The following is a 20,183-nucleotide window of genomic DNA, read 5'->3' as shown; positions in this document are numbered from 1 at the left end:
AGTCTTTCCTCCGACTGACACACTTTCTAGTGATTGACGGACCTGATGGATACAGCAAAAGCTCCATAAAGGGAACCGGTGTAAATCAGGTCCTGAGCAACTGTACTGAACATTAACCATGTCTATGCTCTACAGTACGATACACATCAATATAATACTACCTTTAACATATATGGTAAGATACTTAGCTACGTGTTTGCATGTAGTGTTCTAATGTACGCTAACCTCTTGTCCTCAAGCAGGTGGGATTTCTCTATTCTATGCTCATGAATTCACATAAAATGTTTATCCTCAGTATAATGAGATGACTGTTCCAGAGTATACTATAAAATATTACCTTTAGCTTTAACGTCTTTTTTTTAGCTAATTCTAAATTGTATTTACCCTAGCATCAACACATTCTACCTATGAGCTTATTCCAGCTGGAGATTGATTACCAATTACATATCGACTGGCCACAGTAGCGGCATGCAGCACCCCCTGGCTCTTTTTGCATAATGTTGTGAAAGGCGGAGATTTAGCCTAACTTTAGCTTTTTATTATTTTTTCAGCAGCTATTGCAAAGCTAGAGGAGTGACGTGCCCGTTCCCTTGCACAACATAAACAAATGTTCATCTTTGCACAGACACAGATTTGATGTGTGTGTGTGTGTGTTTGTACACAATCTTTTTTCAGAGAGTATAACAGGCTTCAAATGAGTCATGTGTTTATTGGACGGAATACTAATGAAGCATCCTCTGTTTGACAACACAAGGACTAATGGGCGTGAAGCAGCCCCTTTACTGACTTCAGTTCTCTGAGCCTGTTACTGATGTAAGGGGCTTAGGGACAAGCCTTGTGCCTGTAGTTAAAGTGAGACTTAGCCTAGACGTGGTGGAGTTAGGAGCCTACTACTCAGTGAGAAGCTTAGGACCGAAGTAGCCTTTCTACAGATCTAGGAACAGCTTACCCTCCAACCTACTCCCCCTGCCCCACCCTACCCTCCTCTCTACTCCCCCTGCCCCACCCTACCCTCCACTCTACTCCCCCTGCCCCACCCTACCCTCCAACCTACTCCCCCTGCCCCACCCTACCCTCCAACCTACTCCCCCTGCCCCACCCTACCCTCCACTCTACTCCCCCTGCCCCACCCTACCCTCCAACCTACTCCCCCTGCCCCACCCTACCCTCCACTCTACTCCCCCCTGCCCCACCCTACCCTCCACTCTACTCCCCCCTGCCCCACCCTACCCTCCTCTCTACTCCCCCTGCCCCACCCTACCCTCCACTCTACTCCCCCTGCCCCACCCTACCCTCCTCTCTACTCCCCCTGCCCCACCCTACCCTCCACTCTACTCCCCCTGCCCCTCCTTACCCTCCACTCTGCTCCCCCTGCCCCTGCCTCTCCCTACCCTCCCCCCTGCCCCTCCCTGGCTGTCTCTTCCCCCGCCCTTCCCTGCACCCCTCTCCGCTCTCGCCCTTCCTATCCATCCTGACCCAGCGGTCCTCAGAGGCTGGCCTGTGCTCAGTCATGTTTAGGTTTGGCCGTTTGTTGTGTCTGCTCGGCTCTCCCCTCCGCAGAATCCCTCTCCACACACTATCTGCCCATACAAACAGTGCCACCGCAACACATTCTGACAGGAAGCCAGGCTCCGGCTGTTCCAAATGGACTCTTTCATAGCAGCAGGGGCCAGCTAGGCTGCAGACACAGAGCTAACTATCTGGCTGTGTGTTGTGGTAGAGCCTAGACAGAGGTCACACTGCACCTCTGAGGGTGTGAGCTGGGGGACTTTCTGAATGGGAGGTGGTGAAACCACCGACTCTGTGAAGTGTGTGTGTGGGGTGTGTGTTGTTGATTGCCGACTTTGCTGGAGAGTGGAACTGAAAGTAACATTTCTTATCTCTATCTGGGCCTTACAATTGTAGTAAAGTGAATGAAGCATCATGTGACCTGGGAGGAGGAAGTGGACTGACTTCCACTACAGCACATGTGACTGATCACTGACCTAGACAACCAGCTACAGTAACAACCAGGAAATACAGTTTATAAAGCCTAGACTGGTACAATAGGCCTGTGGAATTGACTAATTGAATGTGACTCACTCCAACACAAATATACAGTTTGTGGATATGGATGTCATTGGAGAGGGTGGGGAAGGTGGTGGGAGAGAGGGAGGGAGGGAGGGTGGGGGTGGGAGAGAGGGATGGAGGGAGGGGGTGGGAGAGAGGGAGGGACGGGATGGGGAAGGTGGTGGGAGAGAGGGAGGGGGTGGGGAAGGGGGTGGGAGAGAGGGATGGAGGAAGGGGGTGGGAGAGAGGGAGGGGGTGTAGTTTCTGGTAACTATAAGCTTGTGATTTTGTTTCTGGGTGTGGCTAAAAAGACACATAAACACACACACACACACACACACACACACACACACACACACATTGTAATGTTGTAATATTGTGGTATTATACATTTTGTATTGTAGATATGTAGTGGTAGAGTAGAGTAGTGTGTAATAATGTGTTGTATTGTAGATATGTAGTGGTAGAGTATTGTGTAATAATATGTTGTATTGTAGATATGTAGTGGTAGAGTATTGTGTAAAAATGTGTTGTATTGTAGATATGTAGTGGTGTAATAATGTGTTGTATTGTAGATAAGTAGTGGTAGAGTATTGTGTAAAAATGTGTTGTATTGTAGATATGTAGTGGTGTAATAATGTGTTGTATTGTAGATATGTAGTGGTAGAGTAGTGTGTAATAATGTGTTGTATTGTAGATATGTAGTGGTAGAGTAGTGTGTAATAATGTGTTGTATTGTAGATATGTAGTGGTAGAGTAGTGTGTAATAATGTCTTGTATGATGTCTTGTACTCTTTTATTTTGTATGTAATTGCCTTAATCTTGTTTGGACCACAGGAAGAGTAGCTGCTGCCTGGGCAGGAAGTAATGTGGATCCTTAATAAATACAAATACACACACAGACACACAGACACACACACACACGCACACACACACACATCTGTATTTTGAGGTCTCCATTAGGCTACAACTGGTCATGTGTTAGAGATTTAAAATCCCAGCCATGAATCACAACATGGCTGACTGACTGCACTGTTGCAATGGCTGCTAGGAGAGAAATGGTCCTATACCTTCTCTGTCTGACTGGTCCTGGACAATGACCGTGATCTGTTCATCACCAGGGCGGAGAGAGGGAAGAAAGGAGAGAAGAGAGAGGAGAGTAGTGAGGTAGCAACAGTGGGAAGGAAGGAAGAGAAAGCAGAGTGTTTGGTTCAGGGAGGGTAGAATAGGGTAATAGCAGGGTAATGATGATGAAGTGTTTGGTTCCAGCAGGGTAGAATAGGGTAATGATGATGAAGTGTTTGGTTCCAGCAGGGTAGAATAGGGTAATAACAGGGTAATGATGATGAAGTGTTTGGTTCCAGCAGGGTAGAATAGGGTAATAACAAGGTAATAATGATGAAGTGTTTGGTTCCAGCAGGGTAGAATAGGGTAATAACAAGGTAATAATGATGAAGTGTTTGGTTCTAGCAGGGTAGAATAGGGTAATAGCAGGATAATGATGATGAAGTGTTTGGTTACAGCAGGGTAGAATAGGGTAATAACAAGGTAATAATGATGAAGTGTTTGGTTCCAGCAGGGTAGAATAGGGTAATAAAAAGGTAATGATGACAAAGTGTTTGGTTACAGCAGGGTAGAATAGGGTAATAGCAGGATAATGATGATGAAGTGTTTGGTTACAGCAGGGTAGAATAGGGTAATAGCAGGGTAATGATGATGAAGTGTTTGGTTCCAGCAGGGTAGAATAGGGTAATAACATGGTAATGATGATGAAGTGTTTGGTTCCAGCAGGGTAGAATAGGGTAATAGCAGAGAAATGATGATGAAGTGTTTGGTTACAGCAGGGTAGAATAGGGTAATAGCAGGGTAATGATGATGAAGTGTTTGGTTACAGCAGGGTAGAATAGGGTAATAGCAGAGTAATGATGATGAAGTGTTTGGTTCCAGCAGGGTAGAATAGGGTAATAACATGGTAATGATGATGAAGTGTTTGGTTCCAGCAGGGTAGAATAGGGTAATAGCAGGGTAATGATGATGAAGTGTTTGGTTCCAGCAGGGTAGAATAGGGTAATAGCAGGGTAATGATGATGAAGTGTTTGGTTCCAGCAGGGTAGAATAGGGTAATAGCAGGGTAATGATGATGAAGTGTTTGGTTCCAGCAGGGTAGAATAGGGTAATAGCAGGGTAATGACGATGAAGTGTTTGGTTCCAGCAGGGTAGAATAGGGTAATAGCAGGGTAATGACGATGAAGTGTTTGGTTCCAGCAGGGTAGAATAGGGTAATAGCAGGGTAATGATGATGAAGTGTTTGGTTACAGCAGGGTAGAATAGGGTAATAGCAGGGTAATGATGATGAAGTGTTTGGTTACAGCAGGGTAGAATAGGGTAATAGCAGGGTAATGATGATGAAGTGTTTGGTTCCAGCAGGGTAGAATAGGGTAATAACATGGTAATGATGATGAAGTGTTTGGTTCCAGCAGGGTAGAATAGGGTAATAGCAGGGTAATTATGATGAAGTGTTTGGTTCCAGCAGGGTAGAATAGGGTAATAGCAGGGTAATGATGATGAAGTGTTTGGTTCCAGCAGGGTAGAATAGGGTAATGATGATGAAGTGTTTGGTTCCAGCAGGGTAGAATAGGGTAATAACAGGGTATTGATGATGAAGTGTTTGGTTCCAGCAGGGTAGAATAGGGTAATAGCAGGGTAATTATGATGATGAAGTGTTTGGTTCCAGCAGGGTAGAATGGGGTAATAGCAGGATAATGATGATGAAGTGTTTGGTTCCAGCAGTGTAGAATAGGGTAATAGCAGGGTAATGATGATGAAGTGTTTGGTTCCAGCAGGGTAGAATAGGGTAATAGCAGGGTAATGATGATGAAGTGTTTGGTTCCAGCAGGGTAGAATAGGGTAATAGCAGGGTAATGATGTTGAAGTGTTTGGTTCCAGCAGGGTAGAGTAAGGTAATAGCAGGGTAATGATGATGAAGTGTTTGGTTACAGCACGGTAGAATAGGGTAATAGCAGGGTAATGATGATGAAGTGTTTGGTTCCAGCAGGGTAGAATAGGGTAATAGCAGGGTAATGATGATGAAGTGTTTGGTTCCAGCAGGGTAGAATAGGGTAATAGCAGGGTAATGATGATGAAGTGTTTGGTTCCAGCAGGGTAGAGTAGGGTAATAGTAGGGTAATGATGATGAAGTGTTTGGTTACAGCACGGTAGAATAGGGTAATAGCAGGGTAATGATGATGAAGTGTTTGGTTCCAGCAGGGTAGAATAGGGTAATAGCAAGGTAATGATGATGAAGTGTTTGGTTCCAGCAGGGTAGAATAGGGTAATGATGATGAAGTGTTTGGTTCCAGCAGGGTAGAATAGGGTAATAACAGGGTAATGATGATGAAGTGTTTGGTTCCAGCAGGGTAGAATAGGGTAATAGCAGGGTAATGATGATGAAGTGTTTGGTTACAGCAGGGTAGAATAGGGTAATAGCAGGGTAATGATGATGAAGTGTTTGGTTACAGCAGGGTAGAATAGGGTAATAGCAGGGTAATGATGATGAAGTGTTTGGTTCCAGCAGGGTAGAATAGGGTAATAACATGGTAATGATGATGAAGTGTTTGGTTCCAGCAGGGTAGAATAGGGTAATAGCAGGGTAATTATGATGAAGTGTTTGGTTCCAGCAGGGTAGAATAGGGTAATAGCAGGGTAATGATGATGAAGTGTTTGGTTCCAGCAGGGTAGAATAGGGTAATGATGATGAAGTGTTTGGTTCCAGCAGGGTAGAATAGGGTAATAACAGGGTATTGATGATGAAGTGTTTGGTTCCAGCAGGGTAGAATAGGGTAATAGCAGGGTAATGATGATGAAGTGTTTGGTTCCAGCAGGGTAGAATGGGGTAATAGCAGGATAATGATGATGAAGTGTTTGGTTCCAGCAGGGTAGAATAGGGTAATAGCAGGGTAATGATGATGAAGTGTTTGGTTCCAGCAGGGTAGAATAGGGTAATAGCAGGGTAATGATGATGAAGTGTTTGGTTCCAGCAGGGTAGAAAGGGGGTAATAGCAGGAAAATGATGATGAAGTGTTTGGTTCCAGCAGGGTAGAATAGGGTAATAGCAGGGTAATGTTGATGAAGTGTTTGGTTCCAGCAGGGTAGAATAGGGTAATAGCAGGGTAATGATGATGAAGTGTTTGGTTCCAGCAGGGTAGAATAGGGTAATGATGATGAAGTGTTTGGTTCCAGCAGGGTAGAATAGGGTAATAGCAGGGTAATGACGTTGAAGTGTTTGGTTCCAGCAGGGTAGAATAGGGTAATAGCAGGGTAATGATGATGAAGTGTTTGGTTCCAGCAGGGTAGAATAGGGTAATAGCAAGGTAATGATGATGAAGTGTTTGGTTCCAGCAGGGTAGAATAGGGTAATGATGATGAAGTGTTTGGTTCCAGCAGGGTAGAATAGGGTAATGATGATGAAGTGTTTGGTTCCAGCAGGGTAGAATAGGGTAATAGCAGGGTAATGATGATGAAGTGTTTGGTTACAGCAGGGTAGAATAGGGTAATGATGATGAAGTGTTTGGTTCCAGCAGGGTAGAATAGGGTAATAGCAGGGTAATGATGATGAAGTGTTTGGTTCCAGCAGGGTAGAATAGGGTAATAGCAGGGTAATGATGATGAAGTGTTTGGTTCCAGCAGGGTAGAGTAGGGTAATGATGATGAAGTGTTTGGTTCCAGCAGGGTAGAATAGGGTAATAACAGGGTAATGATGATGAAGTGTTTGGTTCCAGCAGGGTAGAATAGGGTAATAGCAGGGTAATGACGTTGAAGTGTTTGGTTCCAGCAGGGTAGAATAGGGTAATAGCAGGGTAATGATGACAAAGTGTTTGGTTCCAGCAGGGTAGAATAGGGTAATAGCAGGGTAATGATGATGAAGTGTTTGGTTCCAGCAGGGTAGAATAGGGTAATAGCAGGGTAATGATGATGAAGTGTTTGGTTCCAGCAGGGTAGAATAGGGTAATAGCAGGGTAATGATGATGAAGTGTTTGGTTCCAGCAGGGTAGAATAGGGTAATGATGATGAAGTGTTTGGTTCCAGCAGGGTAGAATAGGGTAATAACAGGGTAATGATGATGAAGTGTTTGGTTCCAGCAGGGTAGAATAGGGTAATAGCAGGGTAATGACGTTGAAGTGTTTGGTTCCAGCAGGGTAGAATAGGGTAATAGCAGGGTAATGATGATGAAGTGTTTGGTTCCAGCAGGGTAGAATAGGGTAATAGCAGGGTAATGATGATGAAGTGTTTGGTTACAGCAGGGTAGAATAGGGTAATAGCAGGGTAATGATGATGAAGTGTTTGGTTACAGCAGGGTAGAATAGGGTAATAGCAGGGTAATGATGATGAAGTGTTTGGTTCCAGCAGGGTAGAATAGGGTAATAACATGGTAATGATGATGAAGTGTTTGGTTCCAGCAGGGTAGAATAGGGTAATAGCAGGGTAATTATGATGAAGTGTTTGGTTCCAGCAGGGTAGAATAGGGTAATAGCAGGGTAATGATGATGAAGTGTTTGGTTCCAGCAGGGTAGAATAGGGTAATGATGATGAAGTGTTTGGTTCCAGCAGGGTAGAATAGGGTAATAACAGGGTATTGATGATGAAGTGTTTGGTTCCAGCAGGGTAGAATAGGGTAATAGCAGGGTAATGATGATGAAGTGTTTGGTTCCAGCAGGGTAGAATGGGGTAATAGCAGGATAATGATGATGAAGTGTTTGGTTCCAGCAGGGTAGAATAGGGTAATAGCAGGGTAATGATGATGAAGTGTTTGGTTCCAGCAGGGTAGAATAGGGTAATAGCAGGGTAATGATGATGAAGTGTTTGGTTCCAGCAGGGTAGAATAGGGTAATGATGATGAAGTGTTTGGTTCCAGCAGGGTAGAATAGGGTAATAGCAGGGTAATGACGTTGAAGTGTTTGGTTCCAGCAGGGTAGAATAGGGTAATAGCAGGGTAATGATGATGAAGTGTTTGGTTACAGCACGGTAGAATAGGGTAATAGCAGGGTAATGATGATGAAGTGTTTGGTTCCAGCAGGGTAGAATAGGGTAATAGCAAGGTAATGATGATGAAGTGTTTGGTTCCAGCAGGGTAGAATAGGGTAATGATGATGAAGTGTTTGGTTCCAGCAGGGTAGAATAGGGTAATGATGATGAAGTGTTTGGTTCCAGCAGGGTAGAATAGGGTAATAGCAGGGTAATGACGATGAAGTGTTTGGTTCCAGCAGGGTAGAATAGGGTAATAGCAGGGTAATGACGATGAAGTGTTTGGTTCCAGCAGGGTAGAATAGGGTAATAGCAGGGTAATGATGATGAAGTGTTTGGTTACAGCAGGGTAGAATAGGGTAATAGCAGGGTAATGATGATGAAGTGTTTGGTTACAGCAGGGTAGAATAGGGTAATAGCAGGGTAATGATGATGAAGTGTTTGGTTCCAGCAGGGTAGAATAGGGTAATAACATGGTAATGATGATGAAGTGTTTGGTTCCAGCAGGGTAGAATAGGGTAATAGCAGGGTAATTATGATGAAGTGTTTGGTTCCAGCAGGGTAGAATAGGGTAATAGCAGGGTAATGATGATGAAGTGTTTGGTTCCAGCAGGGTAGAATAGGGTAATGATGATGAAGTGTTTGGTTCCAGCAGGGTAGAATAGGGTAATAACAGGGTATTGATGATGAAGTGTTTGGTTCCAGCAGGGTAGAATAGGGTAATAGCAGGGTAATTATGATGATGAAGTGTTTGGTTCCAGCAGGGTAGAATGGGGTAATAGCAGGATAATGATGATGAAGTGTTTGGTTCCAGCAGTGTAGAATAGGGTAATAGCAGGGTAATGATGATGAAGTGTTTGGTTCCAGCAGGGTAGAATAGGGTAATAGCAGGGTAATGATGATGAAGTGTTTGGTTCCAGCAGGGTAGAATAGGGTAATAGCAGGGTAATGATGTTGAAGTGTTTGGTTCCAGCAGGGTAGAGTAAGGTAATAGCAGGGTAATGATGATGAAGTGTTTGGTTACAGCACGGTAGAATAGGGTAATAGCAGGGTAATGATGATGAAGTGTTTGGTTCCAGCAGGGTAGAATAGGGTAATAGCAGGGTAATGATGATGAAGTGTTTGGTTCCAGCAGGGTAGAATAGGGTAATAGCAGGGTAATGATGATGAAGTGTTTGGTTCCAGCAGGGTAGAGTAGGGTAATAGTAGGGTAATGATGATGAAGTGTTTGGTTACAGCACGGTAGAATAGGGTAATAGCAGGGTAATGATGATGAAGTGTTTGGTTCCAGCAGGGTAGAATAGGGTAATAGCAAGGTAATGATGATGAAGTGTTTGGTTCCAGCAGGGTAGAATAGGGTAATGATGATGAAGTGTTTGGTTCCAGCAGGGTAGAATAGGGTAATAACAGGGTAATGATGATGAAGTGTTTGGTTCCAGCAGGGTAGAATAGGGTAATAGCAGGGTAATGATGATGAAGTGTTTGGTTACAGCAGGGTAGAATAGGGTAATAGCAGGGTAATGATGATGAAGTGTTTGGTTACAGCAGGGTAGAATAGGGTAATAGCAGGGTAATGATGATGAAGTGTTTGGTTCCAGCAGGGTAGAATAGGGTAATAACATGGTAATGATGATGAAGTGTTTGGTTCCAGCAGGGTAGAATAGGGTAATAGCAGGGGTAATTATGATGAAGTGTTTGGTTCCAGCAGGGTAGAATAGGGTAATAGCAGGGTAATGATGATGAAGTGTTTGGTTCCAGCAGGGTAGAATAGGGTAATGATGATGAAGTGTTTGGTTCCAGCAGGGTAGAATAGGGTAATAACAGGGTATTGATGATGAAGTGTTTGGTTCCAGCAGGGGTAGAATAGGGTAATAGCAGGGTAATGATGATGAAGTGTTTGGTTCCAGCAGGGTAGAATGGGGTAATAGCAGGATAATGATGATGAAGTGTTTGGTTCCAGCAGGGTAGAATAGGGTAATAGCAGGGTAATGATGATGAAGTGTTTGGTTCCAGCAGGGTAGAATAGGGTAATAGCAGGGTAATGATGATGAAGTGTTTGGTTCCAGCAGGGTAGAAAGGGGTAATAGCAGGAAAATGATGATGAAGTGTTTGGTTCCAGCAGGGTAGAATAGGGTAATAGCAGGGTAATGTTGATGAAGTGTTTGGTTCCAGCAGGGTAGAATAGGGTAATAGCAGGGTAATGATGATGAAGTGTTTGGTTCCAGCAGGGTAGAATAGGGTAATGATGATGAAGTGTTTGGTTCCAGCAGGGTAGAATAGGGTAATAGCAGGGTAATGACGTTGAAGTGTTTGGTTCCAGCAGGGTAGAATAGGGTAATAGCAGGGTAATGATGATGAAGTGTTTGGTTCCAGCAGGGTAGAATAGGGTAATAGCAAGGTAATGATGATGAAGTGTTTGGTTCCAGCAGGGGTAGAATAGGGTAATGATGATGAAGTGTTTGGTTCCAGCAGGGTAGAATAGGGTAATGATGATGAAGTGTTTGGTTCCAGCAGGGTAGAATAGGGTAATAGCAGGGTAATGATGATGAAGTGTTTGGTTACAGCAGGGTAGAATAGGGTAATGATGATGAAGTGTTTGGTTCCAGCAGGGTAGAATAGGGTAATAGCAGGGTAATGATGATGAAGTGTTTGGTTCCAGCAGGGTAGAATAGGGTAATAGCAGGGTAATGATGATGAAGTGTTTGGTTCCAGCAGGGTAGAGTAGGGTAATGATGATGAAGTGTTTGGTTCCAGCAGGGTAGAATAGGGTAATAACAGGGTAATGATGATGAAGTGTTTGGTTCCAGCAGGGTAGAATAGGGTAATAGCAGGGTAATGACGTTGAAGTGTTTGGTTCCAGCAGGGTAGAATAGGGTAATAGCAGGGTAATGATGACAAAGTGTTTGGTTCCAGCAGGGTAGAATAGGGTAATAGCAGGGTAATGATGATGAAGTGTTTGGTTCCAGCAGGGTAGAATAGGGTAATAGCAGGGTAATGATGATGAAGTGTTTGGTTCCAGCAGGGTAGAATAGGGTAATAGCAGGGTAATGATGATGAAGTGTTTGGTTCCAGCAGGGTAGAATAGGGTAATGATGATGAAGTGTTTGGTTCCAGCAGGGTAGAATAGGGTAATAACAGGGTAATGATGATGAAGTGTTTGGTTCCAGCAGGGTAGAATAGGGTAATAGCAGGGTAATGACGTTGAAGTGTTTGGTTCCAGCAGGGTAGAATAGGGTAATAGCAGGGTAATGATGATGAAGTGTTTGGTTCCAGCAGGGTAGAATAGGGTAATAGCAGGGTAATGATGATGAAGTGTTTGGTTACAGCAGGGTAGAATAGGGTAATAGCAGGGTAATGATGATGAAGTGTTTGGTTACAGCAGGGTAGAATAGGGTAATAGCAGGGTAATGATGATGAAGTGTTTGGTTCCAGCAGGGTAGAATAGGGTAATAACATGGTAATGATGATGAAGTGTTTGGTTCCAGCAGGGTAGAATAGGGTAATAGCAGGGTAATTATGATGAAGTGTTTGGTTCCAGCAGGGTAGAATAGGGTAATAGCAGGGTAATGATGATGAAGTGTTTGGTTCCAGCAGGGTAGAATAGGGTAATGATGATGAAGTGTTTGGTTCCAGCAGGGTAGAATAGGGTAATAACAGGGTATTGATGATGAAGTGTTTGGTTCCAGCAGGGTAGAATAGGGTAATAGCAGGGTAATGATGATGAAGTGTTTGGTTCCAGCAGGGTAGAATGGGGTAATAGCAGGATAATGATGATGAAGTGTTTGGTTCCAGCAGGGTAGAATAGGGTAATAGCAGGGTAATGATGATGAAGTGTTTGGTTCCAGCAGGGTAGAATAGGGTAATAGCAGGGTAATGATGATGAAGTGTTTGGTTCCAGCAGGGTAGAATAGGGTAATGATGATGAAGTGTTTGGTTCCAGCAGGGTAGAATAGGGTAATAGCAGGGTAATGACGTTGAAGTGTTTGGTTCCAGCAGGGTAGAATAGGGTAATAGCAGGGTAATGATGATGAAGTGTTTGGTTACAGCACGGTAGAATAGGGTAATAGCAGGGTAATGATGATGAAGTGTTTGGTTCCAGCAGGGTAGAATAGGGTAATAGCAAGGTAATGATGATGAAGTGTTTGGTTCCAGCAGGGTAGAATAGGGTAATGATGATGAAGTGTTTGGTTCCAGCAGGGTAGAATAGGGTAATGATGATGAAGTGTTTGGTTCCAGCAGGGTAGAATAGGGTAATAGCAGGGTAATGATGTTGAAGTGTTTGGTTCCAGCAGGGTAGAATAGGGTAATAGCAGGGTAATGATGATGAAGTGTTTGGTTACAGCACGGTAGAATAGGGTAATAGCAGGGTAATGATGATGAAGTGTTTGGTTCCAGCAAGGTAGAATAGGGTAATGATGATGAAGTGTTTGGTTCCAGCAGGGTAGAATAGGGTAATAACAGGGTAATGATGATGAAGTGTTTGGTTCCAGCAGGGTAGAATAGGGTAATAGCAGGGTAATGACGTTGAAGTGTTTGGTTCCAGCAGGGTAGAATAGGGTAATAGCAGGGTAATGATGATGAAGTGTTTGGTTCCAGCAGGGTAGAATAGGGTAATAGCAGGGTAATGATGATGAAGTGTTTGGTTCCAGCAGGGTAGAATAGGGTAATGATGATGAAGTGTTTGGTTCCAGCAGGGTAGAATAGGGTAATGATGATGAAGTGTTTGGTTCCAGCAGGGTAGAATAGGGTAATAGCAGGGTAATGATGTTGAAGTGTTTGGTTCCAGCAGGGTAGAATAGGGTAATGATGATGAAGTGTTTGGTTCCAGTAGGGTAGAATAGGGTAATAACAGGGTATTGATGATGAAGTGTTTGGTTCCAGCAGGGTAGAATAGGGTAATAGCAGGGTAATGATGATGAAGTGTTTGGTTCCAGCAGGGTAGAAAGGGGTAATAGCAGGGTAATGATGATGAAGTGTTTGGTTCCAGCAGGGTAGAATAGGGTAATAGCAGGGTAATGTTGATGAAGTGTTTGGTTCCAGCAGGGTAGAATAGGGTAATAGCAGGGTAATGATGATGAAGTGTTTGGTTCCAGCAGGGTAGAATAGGGTAATGATGATGAAGTGTTTGGTTCCAGCAGGGTAGAATAGGGTAATAGCAGGGTAATGACGTTGAAGTGTTTGGTTCCAGCAGGGTAGAATAGGGTAATAGCAGGGTAATGATGATGAAGTGTTTGGTTCCAGCAGGGTAGAATAGGGTAATAGCAAGGTAATGATGATGAAGTGTTTGGTTCCAGCAGGGTAGAATAGGGTAATGATGATGAAGTGTTTGGTTCCAGCAGGGTAGAATAGGGTAATGATGATGAAGTGTTTGGTTCCAGCAGGGTAGAATAGGGTAATAGCAGGGTAATGATGATGAAGTGTTTGGTTACAGCAGGGTAGAATAGGGTAATGATGATGAAGTGTTTGGTTCCAGCAGGGTAGAATAGGGTAATAGCAGGGTAATGATGATGAAGTGTTTGGTTCCAGCAGGGTAGAATAGGGTAATAGCAGGGTAATGATGATGAAGTGTTTGGTTCCAGCAGGGTAGAGTAGGGTAATGATGATGAAGTGTTTGGTTCCAGCAGGGTAGAATAGGGTAATAACAGGGTAATGATGATGAAGTGTTTGGTTCCAGCAGGGTAGAATAGGGTAATAGCAGGGTAATGACGTTGAAGTGTTTGGTTCCAGCAGGGTAGAATAGGGTAATAGCAGGGTAATGATGACAAAGTGTTTGGTTCCAGCAGGGTAGAATAGGGTAATAGCAGGGTAATGATGATGAAGTGTTTGGTTCCAGCAGGGTAGAATAGGGTAATAGCAGGGTAATGATGATGAAGTGTTTGGTTCCAGCAGGGTAGAATAGGGTAATAGCAGGGTAATGATGATGAAGTGTTTGGTTCCAGCAGGGTAGAATAGGGTAATGATGATGAAGTGTTTGGTTCCAGCAGGGTAGAATAGGGTAATAACAGGGTAATGATGATGAAGTGTTTGGTTCCAGCAGGGTAGAATAGGGTAATAGCAGGGTAATGACGTTGAAGTGTTTGGTTCCAGCAGGGTAGAATAGGGTAATAGCAGGGTAATGATGATGAAGTGTTTGGTTCCAGCAGGGTAGAATAGGGTAATAGCAGGGTAATGATGATGAAGTGTTTGGTTCCAGCAGGGTAGAATAGGGTAATAACAGGGTAATGATGATGAAGTGTTTGGTTCCAGCAGGGTAGAATAAGGTAATAGCAGGGTAATGATTATGAAGTGTTTGGTTCCAGCAGGGTAGAATAGGGTAATATTAGGGTAATGATGATGACGTGTTTGGTTCCAGCAAGGTAGAATAGGATAATGATGATGAAGTGTTTGGTTCCAGCAGGGTAGAATAGGGTAATAGCAGGGTAACGATGATGAAGTGTTTGGTTCCAGCAGGGTAGAATAGGGTAATAGCAGGGTAATGATGATGAAGTGTTTGGTTCCAGCAGGGTAGAATAGGGTAATAGCAGAGAATGATGATGACGTGTTTGGTTCCAGCAGGGTAGAATAGGGTAATAGCAGGGTAATGATGATGGTGTTTGGTTCCAGCAGGGTAGAATAGGGTGATAGCAGGGTAATGATGATGGTGTTTGGTTCCAGCAGGGTAGAATAGGGTGATAGCAGGGTAATGATGATGACGTGTTTGGTTCCAGCAGGGTAGAATAGGGTAATAGCAGGGTAATGATGATGAAGTGTTTGGTTCCAGCAGGGTAGAATAGGGTAATAGCAGGGTAATGATGATGAAGTGTTTGGTTCCAGCAGGGTAGAATAGGGTAATGATGATGAAGTGTTTGGTTCCAGCAGGGTAGAATAGGGTAATAACAGGGTAATGATGATGAAGTGTTTGGTTCCAGCAGGGTAGAATAGGGTAATAGCAGGGTAATGACGTTGAAGTGTTTGGTTCCAGCAGGGTAGAATAGGGTAATAGCAGGGTAATGATGATGAAGTGTTTGGTTCCAGCAGGGTAGAATAGGGTAATAGCAGGGTAATGATGATGAAGTGTTTGGTTCCAGCAGGGTAGAATAGGGTAATAACAGGGTAATGATGATGAAGTGTTTGGTTCCAGCAGGGTAGAATAAGGTAATAGCAGGGTAATGATTATGAAGTGTTTGGTTCCAGCAGGGTAGAATAGGGTAATATTAGGGTAATGATGATGACGTGTTTGGTTCCAGCAAGGTAGAATAGGATAATGATGATGAAGTGTTTGGTTCCAGCAGGGTAGAATAGGGTAATAGCAGGGTAACGATGATGAAGTGTTTGGTTCCAGCAGGGTAGAATAGGGTAATAGCAGGGTAATGATGATGAAGTGTTTGGTTCCAGCAGGGTAGAATAGGGTAATAGCAGAGAATGATGATGACGTGTTTGGTTCCAGCAGGGTAGAATAGGGTAATAGCAGGGTAATGATGATGGTGTTTGGTTCCAGCAGGGTAGAATAGGGTGATAGCAGGGTAATGATGATGGTGTTTGGTTCCAGCAGGGTAGAATAGGGTGATAGCAGGGTAATGATGATGACGTGTTTGGTTCCAGCAGGGTAGAATAGGGTAATAGCAGGGTAATGATGATGAAGTGTTTGGTTCCAGCAGGGTAGAATAGGGTAATAAAAGGGTATTGAGGATGAAGTATTTGGAGACGAGAGATGATTCTCCTCAGTTACTAACACAGATCAACTTTGTGTCTGTGGCAGTCTGTCTGGCTGGTGAATAAAGTTCCACTTTGTCTCTGGACAAATACCATTGGAATGAACTGAAATCCGCTGTATGTTTCCCATATTGATAATGACGGGTATGACTCTGTGTATCTGCGTGTGTATTCTTGCTCATTGTTCCAAGTTTACGATCTGTTCAGGCCACGCAGTGTGTATAGTTTTTCCCTGTGCCGTGTGTGTGTGTGTGTGTGTGTGTGTGTGTGTGTGTGTGTGTGTGTGTGTGTGTGGTGTGTCCCAGTGCTTGGCAGGCTTGTCCTGAGCTCAGCATGTTCCAGCGTGCTGTTCTTCGTGTTTCCACGAGCAACACTACCCAGAACACTGGGCCTGGCTAACCACACACACACACACACACACACACACAGGCACACACACACGCTGGTTGGCACAGGCGACACAGCAAGTGAGGACATGTGGGGGAGTGTGAGGAGCAGGTGTGTTTATGAGCAGTGGTGTTCACTTTGGTTTCACACACACACACACACACACACACACACAGACTCTACCTTGTCCCATCCGGTAACTGTGAGTGTTGTCTCGCTTGTACACTACATGACAAAAAGTATGAGGACACCTGCTCGTCGTCCATCTCATTCCACTAGATGTTGGAACATTGCTGCCGGGACTTGCTTCCATTCAGCCGCAAGAGCATTAGTGAGGTTGGGCACTGATGTTGGGCGATTAGGCCTGGCTCGCAATCAACGTTTCAATTCATCCCAATGGTGTTCAACGGGGTTGAGGTCAGGGCTCTGTGCAGGCAAGTCAAGTTCTTCCACACTGATCTCGACAGACCATTTCTGTATGGACTCACTTTGTGCACGGGGGCATTGTCATGCTGAAACAGGAAAGGGCCTTCCCCAAACTGTTGCCACAAAGTTGGAAGCACAGAATCGTCTAGAATGTAATTGTATGCTGTAGTGTTAAGATTTCCCTTCACTGGAACTAAGGGGCCTAGACCGAACCATGAAAAACAGCTCCAGACCATTATTCCTCCTCCACCAAACTTTACAGTTGGTACTTTGCATTGGGGCAGGTAGCGTTCTCCTGGCATCCGCTAAACCCAGTTTCGTCCGTTGGACTGCCAGATGGTGAAGCGTGATTAATCACTCCAGAGAACGCGTTTCCACTGCTCCAGAGTCCAATGGCGGCGAGCTTTACACCACTCCAGCTGACGCTTGGCATTGCGCATGATGATCTTAGGCTTGTGTGCGACTGCTCTGCCATGGAAACCCATTTCATGAAGCTCCCGACGAACAGTTATTGTGCTGACGTTGTGTCTAGAGGCAGTTTGGATCTCGGTAGTAAGTTTTGCAACACCTGACAGTCCCGTTCTGTGAGCTTGTGTGGCCTACCACTTCGCGGCTGAGCAGTTGTTGCTCCTACATGTTTCCACTTCACAATAACAGCAGTTACAGTTGACTGCTCTAGCAGGGCAGAAATTTGACTAACTTACTTATTAGAAAGTCACTGAGCTCTTCAGTACGGGCGCCAATGTTTGTCTATGGAGACTGCATGGCTGTGCTCGATTTTATACACCTGTCAGCAACGAGTGTGGCTGAAATAGCCGAATCCACTAATTTGAAGGGGTGTCCACATACTTTTGTATATATAATGTTTGTGTGTGTGTGTCCATTGGGTCAGTGTGTGAGTCTCTGTGAAGGATCATGGGTAACCCGACCGACCGACCGATTTAGGCTAACTAGCAATGAATCTATAGGCTGTTTCTCACATTTAATCAGTTTCTCATAGTGTCTGGCAGCATCTTATTCACAAATGATGTGCTCTCCTGTTTCTACATATGACTACATATCATCACCCATTGTTGCACTTCTGTCTATTGTTTTGTCCAGAGTATGGTGACCAATGACTTGCACACTTGAAATGAGACACACACACACTGCTGCTTGGGATGTTACCAGGCAGGTTAATCATCAGCCATGTTGTGTCTAGAGATCATTCAGCCATTACATTTCGAGGAGGCTGGGGCATTCCTGCATGTGATCATTAGCAGCATGGTCATCAGAGCACAGTGAGAGCTGCAGTGTGTCAACTAAGAACACTGCAAACGGGTTGCATAGTAGAGCTGATTACTCCTGCTACTTTAAAAATGTACCAGATACAGTACACTGCCCCTCCTCTCTTTCCCTCTATACCGTTCTCTATCTCCTGTCTGTATTTTACATCTGTCTATCCGTCTATACGTCTCTCTCTCTCTCTGTCTCTCTGTCTCTGTCTCTGTCTCTGTGTCTCTCTGTCTCTCTCTCTCTCTGTCTCTCTCTGTCTCTGTCTGTCTCTCTCTGTCTCGCTCTCTCTCTCTCTCTCTTTCTCTCTGTCACTCTCTCTCTCTCTCTCTCTGTCTCTCTGTCTCTGTCTCTGTCTCTGTGTCTCTCTCTGTCTCTCTCTCTGTCTCTGTGTCTCTCTCTGTCGCTCTCTCTCTCTGTCTCTCTGTCTCTGTCTCTGTGTCTCTCTCTCTCTGTCTCTCTCTGTCTATGTCTGTCTCTCTCTGTCTCTCTCTGTCTCTCTGTCTCTGTCTCTGTCTCTGTGTCTCTCTCTGTCTCTCTCTCTCTCTGTCTATGTGTCTCTCTCTGTCTCTCTCTCTGTGTCTCTCTCTGTCTCTGTCTGTCTCTCTCTCTCTCTCTCTCTCTCTCTCTCTCTCTCTCTCTCTCTCTCTCTCTCTCTCTCTCTCTCTCTCGCTCTTTCTCTTTGACAGATCAGACACCGCTGCCAGTCTGTGTATCATCAGATCAGGTTGTTTTACAGTAGAACACAGAGACTCATCAATTATTCCATTACCTACCATATCACTTTATTAACTAGCATATTATTATATGAATTACAGGACACCCTAGTCACCTAGCCCTAAGAGTCCCTGATAGTCAGAGGAAGCGTCCCAATAGTCTAAAGTTGATTGTATTGTTTATCTCCTCTCCTGTATTTGCACAGACCTGAAAGGACTGGACAGAAGCTAGTCAGTCACTTTCTCCCTCTGTCACAACACAGGTCGATGACTTTGGAACAGACCTCCTGATTGGACAGAATGGAGTTTGAAAACAATCCTGCACAATTCTCCATTGTGCTCCGGTACATTCCACATTCAACCAGTTAAGACAGGAGGAGCTTTTTCATGGCTCTTGCGAAAAACTGTAAATACTTCCCTACCCTGTTTATTGAGCAAGGGACGTCATTGGACAGGGATTCATGCAGCGTTCATGTGCTAGAAGGAACTAGGAAACTGACATTTCCGACTTGCTAACTGGTTGAACGCGGCACGTGTATAACTACAACCAGTTAGCCAGTCGGAAATGTCAGTTTCCTAGTTCCGACTAGCACGTGAACACGACATTAGAGGGAATGTGGGTGGAGAGATAATGATGGCGAATGAGAAAGTTACCCCTAGACACTGATCTAAGGTCAGTTTTGTGTTTGGCCCCCATAATGGTTAGCGTTAGGATTCGGGGAGGGTCATCTGATCCTAAAGCTGTGCCTAAGGGCAACTTCTACCCAGATCTTTGTGGTTCTCTAGTTAAACTCTCATGGGTCTGTCTGCAAGTGGTGACATTAAACAGCCACTGAAAGGAGAGACAGACAGAGACAACTAACATGTGGTTGAATAATATGCAGGGCTACAGCATTCATGTAAACATTTGAACCTTTCCAGGCTGGATAGTGATAGGGAGGAATATCTGCTTCCCCTTACAAATTCAAAACACACTGTAAACAGGGTTTTACTCAGGAATGTCGTCGGTCAGAGACAGCAGTGAAGAGTGAGGACTGGGGCTTAAGACTCACCACAGTGGAGGGCTGGTTTGACAGAGAGACAGACAGGCATGTCTAGAGCGGTGCAGGGTGAAACATCAGATTGGAGTCCACAGTAAACTGCAGTCAGTAAATACATCTGTGGAAAGTTAATGACAGATGTCCTACACACAAAGAAATGAGGGTTCCTCAAGTGTTCTTTGTGAAGTGTAATGGTTCTATGTGGAACCATAACGACTCAAATAACTTTGAGCCCTTCAATGGTTTTTTACAGTTCACAAAAGGGTTCTTTGCTCTTTTAGTGATAATTGAAATGTAGGGGAGGCGGCTTATTAGCATATTTTGGGGTGCGGTTTGCTCACAGCACTTTTTGTGCAACCGTGTGTGAGAGTGTCATTCCAGTTGATCTAATGTGTTGTGCAATGCCATTACAATGTAGTAATGGGAAGTTCGACTCTTTTTACTGAAATCAATCTTTTCGACTCAAAAGCACAAATCTTTCGAGGCATTAATGCCTAGGGCACGTAGGACCCCCTTTCAGCGAAGGATGAACTGAAAACTCGAAACAATCATGATTCTAGGAGCCATTTCGTTCACCATA

At 44.3% G+C, this 20,183-nt stretch overlaps 1 protein-coding gene across 1 annotated transcript in view; it reads left to right on the top strand.

Moving 5' to 3' along the window:
• The window catches only part of LOC121576908 (UBA-like domain-containing protein 1), a 33,082-nt gene that overhangs the window by 4,224 nt on the left and 8,675 nt on the right, over positions 1-20,183 (top strand). The gene's annotated exons all lie outside the window — the stretch shown is intronic.

Source organism: Coregonus clupeaformis, chromosome 1 (genome assembly GCF_020615455.1).
Source record: "Coregonus clupeaformis isolate EN_2021a chromosome 1, ASM2061545v1, whole genome shotgun sequence".
Lineage (NCBI taxonomy): Eukaryota > Metazoa > Chordata > Actinopteri > Salmoniformes > Salmonidae > Coregonus > Coregonus clupeaformis.
This window is presented reverse-complemented; position numbering and strand designations above follow the sequence as displayed.